The 15,421-nt window shown below is 39.2% G+C and overlaps 1 protein-coding gene across 22 annotated transcripts in view; it reads right to left on the bottom strand.

The window, feature by feature from the left end:
- SGCG (sarcoglycan gamma) overlaps window positions 1-15,421 on the bottom strand; it is a 102,504-nt gene that overhangs the window by 86,210 nt on the left and 873 nt on the right. For 3 of the 22 annotated variants that reach the window (XR_010837198.1, XM_067016437.1, XM_067016440.1), the window contains exon 1: window positions 3,889-4,092. The exons of 18 other annotated variants lie outside the window; for them this stretch is intronic. The gene's annotated coding sequence lies outside the window, so the exon portion shown is untranslated. Of the gene's footprint in view, window positions 1-3,888; window positions 4,130-15,421 lie in introns of those variants that run through there. One more of the 22 variants, XM_067016439.1, reaches the window with a different exon arrangement.

Here is a 15,421-nt window from a genome sequence, read left to right as displayed (position 1 = left end):
CTGTTGAAAGCGAAAATTAACATCACCCCTCTAGAAGGGTGATATACCAAGAACCTCAAACAAACAGTAATTTCAATTCTAGAAACTTATTCCAAAGAAACAATTAGGAATGAAAATGAAGATTCATGTTTAAGGATATTTATTTTATGTTATGTGTAATGGTGAATAACTGGAAAGTAAATAAATGAGAATTTATTAGAGTAATTAGTTCAGAATTAACTGCTTGAAAAGCATGTAATAGCCTAGAGAAATGCTAATGAGAGTGTTGAATGAAAAAGACGATTGAAAAACTTATGAAAAAAAATATATATACCCACAGAAAATAGATGATAAAGAAATTTAAAAATTGTTAACAATAATTTCCCCCTATATTCCACCTTTTTCACTTAAAATTTCATTTCCCAAATGTTTTTCTGTATTTTTTCAGATTAAAAAAAAATATATATATATATATACACCTTTGGATATATATATTCCTCTGATAATAGTAAAGTTCAGAGTAAATGCACCATTCTTGTCCCAGCTTTATGACTATATTTAGGATGAGCAAATAATTTCAAAAATAGCTCTGCTGCATCTTTTGCTCCAATTGCTCAGCACGGCCACTAAATATAGCAAAGTACACAACGTGTAGTTGTCCATTTCATCCCAAGTTACAATGAGTACAATTCTCACAATCATTAATGCCCCTGCTATAAATACACGCACGCACGCGCACACACAGATTAAAAGGTCATCAAACCATTCTCTCTTCTTTACAACAGAACTGACTTTTAAAATAAAATGGCAAACTGCCACTTTAAAAAGTTCCTTACAAAATACACCAGATCAACAGAAGAAATGCCCTTTAAGTAGCTAACAGGCCTGAACAGGGAAGAAACCTTTATTTAAATGAAAAAGTAACAAAAGGAAAAAAAAAAACCACTCACACCCACTGTCACACAAATGTTAGCTCATAAAACTGTGGTTTTAAAAGGCATGTTTGCTTAGTTCAGATAGAGGCTTACTTTACAGCAGTGTTAAGTTTATAAAGATGGGCAATTCAAATATATTTTCTTAGTGTTTTACTTTTGGTTTCATTAAAGAGACTCAGTAATCTGAGGCTTTTACCATGTCCTTATATAGTATTTGACTAAAGGGTAATATCAAGGTCCAGAAGTTGAAGTTGGTGGAAATATGGCCAAAATAAGGATGTTGTTTTGTTCACCACAATATAACCAGCACCTACAGTAGTGCCTGGAACTGAGTAGGGGCTCAATTATACGTATTTGTTAAAGACGGGCAGGCAGAATGAAGTATATTCTCATGTACGATGTACTTGTGGAACAGGTCCCCATGTTTAGGTCCAATGTCATGACTGAAAACCGAAATCATTCCATCTTGACCACACTTCATATATGTCTCATACCAACTTTACCAGAAACTCCATAAACTGCTAGGAAAATAACTGGAACCCACAGAACAAAAGGGGCCAATAACAGATTTATACATTGTTATTTTCCTGGCCCTTTTATTGCCATAATGATGTGACTGATGCATATGTCAGAGTTTTATAGGCTGACCGCTCCTGCATTTCACATCTCAGTGACCATCATATACTACTTCATCTTCTACTAGGAATGTTAATCCATAAGCACCCTGTGTTTCAACAGTGTATTTTAAGGTTCAAGATTGCGTCAAGTTCTACCTTGATAAATGAGTTGGATTGGGGAGGAAGATGAGCATCAGAAAAGCACTGTTTCTACCTTTGCTTTTTAACCACACAATCTTAGGTATTTCCCTTTCGCTATCATGTAAACCAGACTGAGTTCCCAAGTCATGCCTTCTTAGCTCTGTGATATGATGATCAGTTCTGTCCACCGATCAACCATCAGTTGGTCAACTGATCAACTCAAGTGGCCTATCAGGCTTCTTGACAGACACGTTTCACCTGTAAAACTCACTGAGAATGTTTAAAATAGAGTTAAAATAGTCACAAAGGTGAGGCTGGGTTTTAGGTACAGTCTCCACGGCAACGACTTCTTCCTGCTGGTTCTCCCTTGGGGTCTGTTTTCCAGACCTCAGCTGAGGCCATCTGTCAATGTTTTACAGCTCTTCTCTCCTCCCTCCACGCCCCTTATCGAGTCTCCATGGCAACCAGAGTGACCTTCCCCAAGACTAATTCTATCCCAGTGGCTTCAGGACAAAGCACAGATGCCTTGGGCACATGCAGCCCTCGGGAAGCCCATCTCCTTCACCAGCGTGCACAGCACACCAGCCGGACCAAAGTCAAGTGGACTCGGGCACTGGGAGGGGCTTGGGGAGAAGTCTCAAGACCCTTGCAAATCCACAGATCGCTAAACACGCCTGCATCTATTTTCCCATAAAATTCCCCAAGGCACAATAACATGTGAAATAGGAGATGAGCTTGGATTCTGGAATGGGCAAGGACAGTGGGTGAGGAATTCTACAAAGCTCATGAGAACACCAGAGAAAGATCTGGTCCTGAAGTGGGTCCAGAGAAGAACAACCCCGGATGCTTTTGAGGCTGGGAGGAGAAGTAGTGGGAAGGACAGAAAGAGGCGGGAGGCAGGTCCTGAGGGTTCCCCACCGGGAAACCGCATTCATGGTGGGTGAGCAGGGCTGGGCTCACTTGAGAAGAAGCCACGGAGAAGACCCTACCCAGGCCCAACAAAATGTGCAAAATTAAACCACATGGGCACCCATTCATAATTTACAATTATTCTTTGAGTTTCATCTTCAATATAATACCAATCTAGTTTAGTGACTGGAGTGTATATTTTTTCAAAGGACATTATGGAGCAATTTTATTTGCAGCATTTTAGCTGCAAGCTTAGCCAGCATGTTTGGGAAATTTGGATTTGTTAGTCTTTGGAATTTGATATTTAAATATATTGAAATACTACTTTTCCTTTGGCTTTGAAAGAAACCTCAGATAAATTCTAGAACCTCTAAGACTAACACCAACTTGAACCATGAGGTGGTAAGTGGCTCTTTGGATCCAAAATGTTTCCAAGAAAATAAGCAAAAAATAAACACAGTATGTTTTGTAGTTCATTTCGTACCTAGTGAGTTACTCCATCCTGCTGACAAATCTTCCAGCCAGCTGAGCTATTTTTTTCCCCATTATCTTTCTTGATGACTTTCTTTACAAACTTGTCTTCTAAGGGCCCTAATTAACTTAGGAGCCACCAGAAACAACAGACACTTTAAACAAGCCGAAGCATAGCACAGTTTACCTTGATTCTACTTCTTTTTACTTTTTCATACATATTTTGAGCAACACGTTATTTATTCCAGATTTAGGGAGAGATACATTCTTCCCTTTTTCATCCAAGAAGGGCTGGGTAGCCAAACTTGGTATTTTACTCTTGCTTTGCTTATTCTCAATGTATCAAACTACCTGGACTTCTGTTCTCATGAGTTTTACCCTGTTTTTAAATGTCTGTAACAAAACTATGGACAAAAGGTAAATCAAACGTAATTCTGCCACAAAAGTTTAAGAGTAGAATTAGCAGTAGGTGATCTTGAAGATTATTCTTTGTCTAGATTAATTACAGTATAACGATGGAATGCCCGATAATACAGAAATGCTATCATGGTATTCTATTGAAACAAATTAAAACTATTAGAAGGACATAATCATGAGAAAAACAGGTAGCATATTAGCAGTGGTAATAACTTGAAAGAAACTTGAAATGAGACGTTAACTGGAGTTTGTTGATACTTAATACATAATCATTTTGAGCTAAATTTTTCAACATTTAAAATTCATTTTCTATTATGATACCTATGAAGGTAAAAAATAATCAAGAAGCCTCATACCTATTTGGTTTTTAAATTGAACATTATAATTATATGAGATCCAAGTAAAAACCGATCACTTACCTTAGATGTTGTAAAAAGCGCACTGTGAATTAACTGCACTGCTCCAGATCCTTCTGAGACAGAGCATTTCAGGCTGTCCCACCACTCGCTGAGTGAGAGGGGACAGTTCAAGTTCACCAACCAGCCTGGACGAAAAGGCTCCCCGGCCCAGCCTTGTCTCAAGTTTCGTCCCCGGTTGTTAGCAACAGACGCATCTAATTTTACTTAGTGACACAAACAGCTCATATCCCACACTTAAAATTGTTTGGGCATGAATTCCAGAACACAGCACTAAGTGTTCGTGGGAAAAAAATTCCCACGAAACCACCAGTTAAACCCTGAATCAGGACAGTCTTACGTAATGGTAACTTTCTAAAATGAACTTTACCTTAAATGAACAGCAAAAACTTCTGACACAAGTTTCTGGTAGAATCTAATGTTGACAAGAATCTCATAAAAAAATCACTTCAAATTCACAGGCAACATTCAGAACTTGTAACTTTATTGGTATTAAATGTATACTGTTCTCCTCCAAGTAAACTGCATATTCTCATGTAATAGTCACTCTTTAAAAATCACTTTCCTTAGGCTTCTTTTTACGTGAAAAAACTTTTTAACATTTGAGAAAACCTTAAATAATGATCATTATAATAAACAGAAAGTAAACTCTACATGTAAAAATTATCACCGTTATTTTCTAAGTAAACTAAATTTATATTTTGTTTAACAAATTATGTGAATGTAACAAGGGGATGTTATGTTGTCTTACCTTTATTTAAAAAGAACGGTAAATAGATCATTCAATTTTTATAAGGTGTAAAGAACACAGAACAAATACCATAATTTCAAATAACCTTAATCTTTTACTTTGCATTACTTTTAGAGTCTGAATTAAAACTGACTAAACTATACATTTAAATTCACATTTTAGCACTAAACCTTGATTGTGAGAAGTAATGTAATGATAATCCATATAGTTAATTTTTATTTTCTTCTCAGGAGACCTTTTCTCTTATTCTATTCATTTATGCTGTAACTTCTTTTGAAATTTGATGCTTCTTAACACCAACAGCTGCAGGTCTTAAATGAAAAGCTGATACAGTTTCAACTAGTCGTACATTTATTTATAAGACATTTAAAAATCTGCCATGAATTCTTCGCACATTACTATTTTTCTTATCACGGCAATTCGTTTAGACATGAAACCATGGCACAACTGCCAATTCTCAACAAAAGTATCCACTATATTTAACAGTGATGTTATGAGACGTACTTTTGCATCGCTGTGTGTCTGAAAAGTCAAAATTTGAAACTCCTAACTCAATATTCTGGTTGAAATGTCACACTGAAAGGTTACTTACTGAGGGACCTTTCAACCATCAGTTAACTGGTTTATAGCAATTGGGGGCTGCTTTGTAAGGCCATTAGTCAGTTGTACGTTGGATCTCCATTCACATTCACAGATCCATTTAACACTATTGACTTCTACTTTGGGTCCTGCTGGAGGATGACTTCGAGAGAAAAAAAAATCTTTTGATTTTTTCCCATAGTTGAGATAATTGAAACGAGCTCTTCAAAGTTTCCACTGTAGGTCTAGTTCGGGTTTGTAACTCACATACACGTCTCATCTGTTTTCAACAGAATCATAACATCTTAAAGCTATAAGGGGCCTTAAAGAAAACTAGTCTAACCCCCCCACTAGATGTAAAATAGTTTGTTCAAGGTCAGAGCTGCTACGGGTGTGGAGAGAAGTGACTTTCATATGAGATAATTCAAGGTTTGGAAAGAACAGAGAAGTCTGGCGTAGCCGCCTTGAAGAGTTGGCAGGAAAGTTACTCGTGAGACCTATTAGGCCACGTTCCAGGCCCAGCTGAAGTTGATGAACACACGGTAGCCCCATTTTCAACAGTGCCCGTGGCTTTACACGCTAACTGCAGCTGTGAGCAACCGTACGGCAAAACCTCCCCAAACCAGGCCACACTTTCGCCGTCTGCCCAGACCCGCTCTTTCGCCCGTCCTCCACAAAAACCGGGGGCGACAGATATGCGAAGCTCCCTCGCTAGCCAGCCCGCCAGTCCCTAAGTTCCCAGAGCCTGCGGCCTTGCCTCCCTCTCCACCCATCAGTGCCCCCCTGACTGCGGGACCTGGTCTGTGTGTAGCCGACCTGCTGCCCTGCTTCTAGGCACCGCTGTGCTCACCTTATACCCTTGGGCTGCCAGAGAAACGCTGAGGACAGGTAATTCTGTCCTTATCACCGCCCCGCTTCAAGTCCTTCAGCGAGCCGTCAGGATACGGCACCGGCTTCTGGACGGGCACACGCACCTTCACGGTGGAGCCCTCCCCATCTCACCCGTCCCCTTCCTTTGGGCTCCGTGAGAAACCACAGGCGCCGCGGTGCTGTCGGCTGCCCAGCTGTACCTCGGATTGGAGTCACCTCTCCTCTTTTACCTTTTCAGAGCCAGCCCTGTATATGGATTTTTAAATGTATTACAATTGCTTGTATTTACATTGCCATCATCGGTTTATAGACGTGTTCTCTCTACTGGACCACGAACTCCCCGCTCACCACCCTCCTAGTCAACCCTCAATTAGCTGAACTCTGTAGTTACACCAGAGTCTGTTTTTTATGATATCAACTCTATAGTGCACAGTAACATTAAAAAAAAAAAACAACAGAGCTAACATATACAATCAGGATGACATTACAAGAATTATCCAGAAGAGGTCAGTCTAACAGCAATAAGGGATGGCTTTCGGGGCAAATGAAATGTGAAATCAGATTAAATTCTTTTGTAAGTGATAAACTTTAAACCTTTAAAAGATGCCATGCGAATTATTTGCACTTTCAATTGAAGCTATACGTCTTCAAAATAGGTGGCCACAGGCTTTTCAAGTAAGCAAAATGAAGTGAGCAAATGATTCCATACACAGGTGAAAACTGTTTTCGTCTGGAATGTAATTAATGTAATTACCTGGATGATTCTCACCCAGCTTCTCTGATTATTTTTAAACAGGGATGGAGCCAAGTGTATGCATTTTAACAAAGATAATTCCTATTCCCTTCAGAGTTGCCATATCAATAAAAAATGAGACCAATTACTAGACTACTGAATGTAGGTATTTTATGGTTTTCATAGTACTCTGGGGGAATTTAGAAGTCAATATTTAGTATACAGGGCTAATTCAGTGTTTTCAGGGAAGACAGAGGGGATAAAACCATCGGGATGCTGGAGAAATAAGAGATAAGAAAAGGAAAGACTAAAAGCAATAGAAAACTTTTAGACTTCAGAAGAGAAAATGGAGCATGACCCGAAATTTCAAAAGTTATCTGATGGTAATGCCCGAAGTGCGTCATAATCATTAAGAAGTATTTTTCCATGAACATGTAACTTTGCACAATTACAGGGAACAGATCCCGCAGCTGCGGTAAGTACAGGGTTTTGGGGCAGAGAATGGAAGCGTGGTGTGTGCCCATCAGAATGACAGGAAGCCCAGTGAGTAATTACCAAGGCAGAACCAGCACACGCCGGAGAGGAAACCCATCAGGAGGACTTGTGATAAACGCCGACGTCCCCCGCTCCTCCCCACCATCCTCGCACCCCCTGGTCTGAGGTCCCTACTTACGTCTTCCTCCCCGCACTTACCTCTGGCCTTCAAGTAACTTTCTATTTGCTATAGCGCGATTTACTAGCTCCAGACTCACCCTGTGGGTTGGGTTCATATACGTTATCACCCAGTAGCCCTCCTCGCCTTTTCTCTGTTGTTGTTTTACCTGGGGTCACGTCTGAAATTCCAGTCTACGTAAAGCATTTGTTTCTTGGTCCCTAATGACAGAGCATCTCTCCACCCTTTTGCTCTCCAACCGAGGCCGTCGGCATTTCCCCTGCCTGCTTTTACATGACCAAACGGATCACGTTCACGTTCCATCCTGAAACGATCATCTCCTGTATCTCCTACAATTTGACCGGATGGATTATAAAATATAGAAATATATTCTCTATATATTATATATAAATATAAAATATATAAAACATAAATATGTAAACAAACCAGCGTTTGCATTTTTTACTCTTCTGGAAGAGTTTGAGAAGAAACTGCATTACTTCTTTAAACGTTCGGTAGAATTTACCTGTAAAGCCAGATCTGGTCTCTGGCTTTTCTTTGTTGGGAGATTTTTTTATTTTGATTCAATCTCCCTACTTGTTATTGGGCTCTTCAGCTTTTCTATTTCTTACTGATTTGGTCCTGGTAGGCTGTATTTTTCCTGGGAATATATCCATTTCTTCCAGGCTATCCAATTTGTTGGAATGTAAGTGTTCATAGTGTTCTCTTATGATCTTCTGTATTTCTGTTCTATTTTTTGTAATGACTTCCTTTTAACTTCTGATTTTGTTTATGTGAGCCCTCTCTTTTTCTCTTAGTCTAACTAAAGGTTTGTACATTCTAATTACTTTTCAAAAAACCAGCTCCTAGTTTCATTGATCTTTTCTATGGTCTTTTTAGTTTCTATTTCATTTATTTCTGCTCTGACATTTGTTATCTCCTACCTTCTGCTAACTTCGATCTCCTTTTCTAGTTCCTTGAGGTATAAAATGAAGTTATTTATTTGAGATCTTTCTCTTTTCTTAATGTAGGCACTTTTGCTCTCCACTTTCCTCTTAGAATGGCTTTTGCAGCACCCCAAAGGTTTTATGTTGTGTTGTCATTTTCATTTGCCTCAAGGTTTTTTTTTTTTTGTGTGTGTGGTATGTGGGCCTCTCACCGCTGTGGCCTCTCCCGTTTCGGAGCACAGGCTCCGGGCGCGCAGGCGCAGCGGCCACGGCTCACGGGCCCAGCCGCTCCGCGGCACGTGGGATCTTCCCGGACCGGGGCACGAACCCGCGTCCCCTGCATCGGCAAGCGGACTCTCAACCACTGCGCCACCAGGGAAGCCCTCTCCAGGTATTTTTTCATTTCCCTTTTGATTTCTTCTTTGACCCATTGGTTGTTCAGGAGTGTTTTGTTTAACTTGTACATATTTGTGAATTTTCCAGCTTTCCTCCTGTATTGATTCATAGAGAATATTTTTTTACCTGCCCTATAATCCTCTGTGCTGTCTGTTCGTCTCTTTCACACCGCTTCCCTGCATCTGGCAACCTCTGCTCTTTTCTCACTGTCTCCATAGTTTGGACTCTTCAAAAATAATAAGTCATATTATTTTAATCATACAGTATGTAGCTCTTTCAGATTTCTTCTTTCACTTAGTAATATGCATTTAAGTTCTTCCATGTCTGTTTGTGGCTTGATAGCTCACTTCTTTTTGTCACTGAATAACATTCCATTGTCTGGATGGACCAGTTTGTTTATCCATTTGTTTACGGCAAGACATCTTGGTTGTCAGCAAATTCTGACAATTATGAATAAGGCTGCTATAAACACCTGGGTGAAGAGTTTTGTGGAGACATAGGTTTTCAACTCCTTTGGGTAAGTGTACCAAGGAACACGATCGCTGGATCATATGCTAAGAGCGTGTTTCATTTTGTAGAAACTGCCAGGGTGTCGTCCAAAGTGGCCGCACCATTCTGCACTCCCACCAGCAGTGAATGGGAGTTCCTCTTGCATCACAGCCCCGCCAGCACACTGCTCAGGTTTTACGGGACACTCTTGCTCCTCTAACTTACACACAGAAATAACCCTCATGTGTGAGACCAGAGGCATGCCAGCACCACAACACTGAAGTCATCCGCCTTTGGAACAAATAGGCTACCTGTGGGATTCTCTGGGTTCTGCTGTCTTCTCCTGTCCTACTCCTAGTGAAGCACACCTGCAGGCCTTGCATTTACTTTCTAAATCGAATAAGAGTAGTTTATTTAGTTTATCTGCAGGAAAATATTCTTAATGAAAGTATATACAGACACCTTCCCTTTCATCACCTTGGGCATCTATTTTATTTGAAAAATAAAATCTACAGATAACCAAAATCTGTTAAGTTGGAAAATATCCCCCAACTGTTTAAGGTGTAGCAAATATAGGATAACATCACTTTTCAATATGTAGCTAATATTTTTAAATTAAGCAACATAGAAAAATCTGGAATCCTTTCCAGTATGAAACTAAGAACATTTAGTCTAATGAAATTATAAAATCTTACAAATGCCAAAAAGGCAAACTTTATAAAATATTTTTGAGGTTTTTTTTTTTTTTCTTATTTCCAATTCTTATTTCCTGCTTATTTTCTTAAAGAACAATTACTCATCTGGCTCACCTCATTTGATTATTGTATGAAGTAATAAAAATATAAAATCAAAACTATGCACATGATCATGGTTTACTGATAGGTACAATGCAATCTCCCCTTTGAAGTATGGGTCACTCATATAGTTTTCTATGCTGTGCATTGTTGCAACAGTTTTGCAGAGTGATGGAACTCAGGGGTGATTCTTAATGTAATGCAACATGCACAGTATATTCTCAGTGATGCAGCTACTACAATACTATTTTTCAAAAAAAGAGAAATGCTTATTTGTACTAATATTTTACAACCTGGGCATAGTTTACAAACATTAATTTACTCAGTTTGAATTTTTAGCTCCAGAGAGGAAAGCAACATGTTTTTTTTTTTTTTTTTTTTTTTTTGCAGGGGGGCACAGGGGTTGTATATTATATCATTCTCTGAAGCAAGAGGTGAGAAGAGAAAGCAAAGTCAAGATAAAAGGGACTAATTCCTTCTTTGCCAAATCTTTCGAGGATGACTAAGCAGTATTTTGTATGAGGTGATTTTTCTCATACAAAATGAGAAAATGGTGTATTCTTTTTCTCAAAAAAGAATGTTTACATATATTCCAGTCTATGTTGAAAAATGTTTCACAACTAAGCATATTTCTTAATAATTGACTGCTTTCATTAGTATGGGTCAGGGTTTGGTAAACAATGGCCTGTGTATCAAATAAGGCCTGCCACCTGTCCTTGTAGGTAGAGCGAGACCAGGTCACAGCCATGCTTATTCTTTTAGGGATCCCCATGGTGGCAAGCGCTGCAGAGCTGAGTAGTTAGTTGTGACAGGGACCTTATGCCCACAAAGCCTAAAGTATTTATTACATGCCTCCTTACAGAAAAAAGTTTTCTACCTCCTGATACAACCCACTGGAAATAAACTGTATTGTGGGTCATGTTTTACTATTTTAAAAATAAATTTACTGTCTCTAATTAGCATTGTCAATTCAAGAAGTGAATCTGATAATTATATTACATTCTTACATCCCCTTCACCTTCAAAAAACTAAAATCAACTGTACTCAGTCATAAAAAAGAATGAAATAATGGCATCTGCAGCAAAAGGGATGGAACTAGAGATGATCATACTAAGTGAAGCAAGTCAGAAAGAGAAAGACAAATATCGTATGATATCACTTACATGTGGAATCTAAAAATATGATACAAATAAACTTATTTACAAAACAGAAATAGACCCACAGATATAGAAAACAAACTTATGGTTACCAAAGGGGAAAGGTTGGGGGGAGAGGGATAAATTAGGAGTTTGGGATTAACAGATACGCACGACTATACATAGGATAGGTAACCAACAAGGACCTACGGTACAGCACAGAGAACTCTACTCAATGTCTTATAATAAACGATAATGAAAAAGACTCTGAAAAAGAATATATATATGTATGTATATATATAAAATGTATAAATGAATCACTTTGCTGTACACCTGAGACTAACACTACATTGTAAATTAACTATACTTCAATTTTAAAAAAATGATTTAATTAATTAATTAAAAAGTATATACAGTCAAACTTATAGGAAAGAGTGGAAAATTCTCAAGGGCTAGAAATACAGACGGAAGTCCCAGCCAGAGACAGTGGGAGGTGAAGCTTCGGAGGCGCGGAGGTAGCAGGTGATGAGACCCGCTCTTGCGCCCAGAGGCCCAGCCTGAATCTTTGTGCCCATCAGGGATAGCTGGCCTCTGGGCAGAGCAAGGCCAGAGCTCCTGCCATGGAAGGAAATACAAGGAGAGGCCCGCCCCTCCTCAAGGCTGCGGACGGAAAGACAGCAAAGCCAGAGCCTGGACCCACCATGAGCCTGCACTGTGTGTGGGTGTGAGTTTGACCAAATTTACAACAAATACGGGCTCTAAACTCTCCATGAAATGTACAGAGAAACTGGTCTAGGACCCATCAAGAAAGGACAGGAAAGGAAAAAAGGAAGACAGGCACAAATGGGGTAGTAAAATGTGATCCTGTGTACAGGATGACAGAACTGTCCCAGGCAGCTTAGGATGAATGTTAATAAAATTAAAATCTTTCATAAAAAAGAAGTACAGTGGGCTAAGCCACCCTTCTGCTATACTCAACTCACCTCAATACTTGCTAATAGAATACTGTGTTAATAAGATATTATTCCATCAATCTCCTATATTTACCTGACTTACTAAAAAGTCAAAGAAATACACTTAATGAGAGGAGGAAAACCTAAAGGAGGCGTCTACAGAGTTTCCAGAGACAAATTCTGTGAGGTTTTAAGGGCGTGAAGGTTAGTGGTGCTTATTTTTTATACAATGTCACTTTAACCTTAAACGCTGGTCTTCTTTTCCCTTGATTCAAGGAATTAGTACCCTAGTCATATGGACTGACTGGCTGTTTGAGCTGTTTCGCATCCGTAAGAAGAGTGAAATGCAGGGCTCGTGGGAAGGTTTTCCTGGGCACTGTGCTGCATTGGGAACCAGGGGTTTGGGGGAGGGTCTCTGTTATTACCCGGCTCTGCCCAGCAGCCACCTGGGCCAATGACAGCCTCTGTGACCCAGTTTCCGTCTGTGTAAAGGGGGGCCCTAATCACATGGTGCTTGTGAAGATGGGATGAAATGGAATTCCTAAAGTGCCTGGGTTAAAGCAGGAGCTCAATCGATGGCATGGACACAGCCCTTTTGCTGTTAAGTCAAATGCCAGAAGACAGAGGTAAAGGAGCTAGCTATCTCTGGAGAATAATTTATTGGATATTTCCCTCAATTCATCCTGAATTAAGAGATTATAAACAAACAGAGTCATGAATCTTAAAGGAGAAGGATACAGAGGAGGAAACCGTGTCTACCAAGAGGGGCCATTGGTCAGGAACCTGAGTTACAACACAACCCACAGAACTGCACCTAAATAGCTCCACGATTCATACAGGCATTCTTTGTAAGAGTATAACTTGTGTGCAGACCTAGCTTTTTCATATCTGTTTGCCCCTGAGGTCTTTGTCTTCAATGCAATATGATTTCAGTTGAGTTTTTCAAATTTAAAAAGTCTTTCTTTTCTCATTCAGAGACTTTATTTTTGAAAAAAAGGGTTTAGCAACAAACCTTAGACAAAAATAATAAGCACATTTTTATAAATTAATACCTGGTTCATGTTACTTTTCCAATTAGGTTTTCATTGTTTTATTATTAAGGTAATTATTAGTGCAGTTATGTTTTGATATCATGGAATGACTTAGGGTTTTGTATCTGCAGCAACCAAGCCTACTGACACGCTAAAAATCTAATTTAAGTGATCTTGGTCAGAGTCCAAGACTGGGCTTACAGAGCTGTTAACCTCTCGAAATTGAATCCAAAGTAGGTATCCATGTCCAGGCATTTTTCTGGATAGCACATCTTTAACTATCACCAGACTTTCAAAGGGGTTCATGACCTTAGAATACTTAGGAAGCATCTCTTTACTATCTCCTTCTCCTGTGGCCTCCTATTCCAGTACAAATATTTCCCTCACATATAACAAAATGATATGTTAAAAAGACAAGGTGTTATATGTAGTTATTTTGTTTCCTAATTTGGAAGGTGTCATGTTCAGAAATTTGCATGTAAATATACTTCGAAGGAGGGCTGTCTATATACAGAGAACACTGTATTTGTATCACTGAGAGCACATAACCAGTTGTGTTTACTTCGTATAAATTTAACTAAGAAGACAATGAAATGGGCATTTAAAAAAAAACCACAAAGCACCATTTCCTAAGTCTAGAAAATTAAATGTTTGGGTTGTTATACTACAATGATCATTCCCACATGAATCACTTTCTAACAATACAATTCTGGAGAAAGAAATACAATTACCTTTTTTTGCTTAACTGTAACTATGTCTGTAGATACTTGCAGATGTTATCCACAGTAAGACAGGAGCTCTTGCAGGGCACAATCTTAAGTAGTAAAGACTAAACAAGGGTCTGATAAATTAAAAAAAAAAAATCATCAGGACTTCCCTGGTGGCACAGTGGTTAAGAATCCGCCTACCAATGCAGGGGACACGAGTTCGATCCCTGGTCCAGGAAGATCCCGCATGCTGTGGAGCAACTAAGCCCGTGCGCCACAACTACTGAGCCTGCGCTCTAGAGCCCTCGAGCCACAACTACAGAGCCTGCATGCTGCAACTACTGAAGCCCACGTGCCTACAGCCCATGTTCTGCAACAAGAGAAGCCACTGCAACAAAGACCCAAAGCAGCCAAAAATAAATAAATAAAATTAAAAACAAAACTCTAAGTAATCTACACGTTTATTTTAAAAAAATCAGAACCAAGAAAATGAAATGGTGCCGATTAAAATGTAATAGTACATATATATTTTTAAATATATTTAAAATATGATCTAGCCACAGGAATAAAATGCCTCTTTAAAAATGAAATGAGTATTATCCTCATTATCTCTGAGAGAGGTGTTTTCATAGTTTAAAAAAGCAAACAAATTATTGGTTAAATGTGAGTTTGTTTATTCCTTTTATAGTCTACTATGTAGTACTAACAAATTTAATTTGTTCAATGAATTATTGATCACTACATTTTTTTCTGAGATAAAAGAAACATTACTCATAGATTACAATTGTTATGCAGGGCACCTTCTTACGTTTCTAAGCCTGAAGTGTAAGTGTACTATCCGTGTTAATGATTTATGTGCAATATCCACTAAATATTGTGTTTAATGTCTGCTCTAACAAACACTGAAAATGGAAAGAACACAGGATTCAGAGAAAGTAAAATAATTGAAAACATGATTGTTCTACAACCTCAAAAGTTCACTGCAGGACGTTTTACACACGTGGACTGGAGGCCACTTTGCAATTATTTTCTTTGGAAGCACATTTTCTGCAGAGGAAGTTTTAATACCAGACACACTGAACCTTCCAGTAAAATAGTCCATCACCAAGAACCAAGAGATCAGCTTAAGTAAATATCTGAAAAATAATGTAAAATCTATTTTTCATAGTTTTTAAATAACCTCATATTCAAGGAATAAAAGCACAAGAAGAGCCATAGAAAAAGACTTAAAAATAAATACAGGGCTTCCCTGGTGGCGCGGTGGTTGAGAGTCCGCCTGCCGATGCAGGGAACGCGGGTTCGTGCCCCGGTCCGGGAAGATCCCACGTGCCGCGGAGCGTCTGGGCCCGTGAGCCGTGGCCGCTGCGCCTGCGCGTCCGGAGGCTGTGCTCCGCAACTGGAGAGGCCCCGACAGTGAGAGGCCCGCGTACCACACACACACACAAATTTTAAAAAATTCCCTTGCTTTACACAGATTTACCCGCTTTAAGGGACACCC

The sequence above is a fragment of the Kogia breviceps genome, chromosome 16 (genome assembly GCF_026419965.1).
Source record: "Kogia breviceps isolate mKogBre1 chromosome 16, mKogBre1 haplotype 1, whole genome shotgun sequence".
Taxonomy (NCBI): Eukaryota; Metazoa; Chordata; class Mammalia; order Artiodactyla; family Physeteridae; genus Kogia; species Kogia breviceps.
This window is presented reverse-complemented; position numbering and strand designations above follow the sequence as displayed.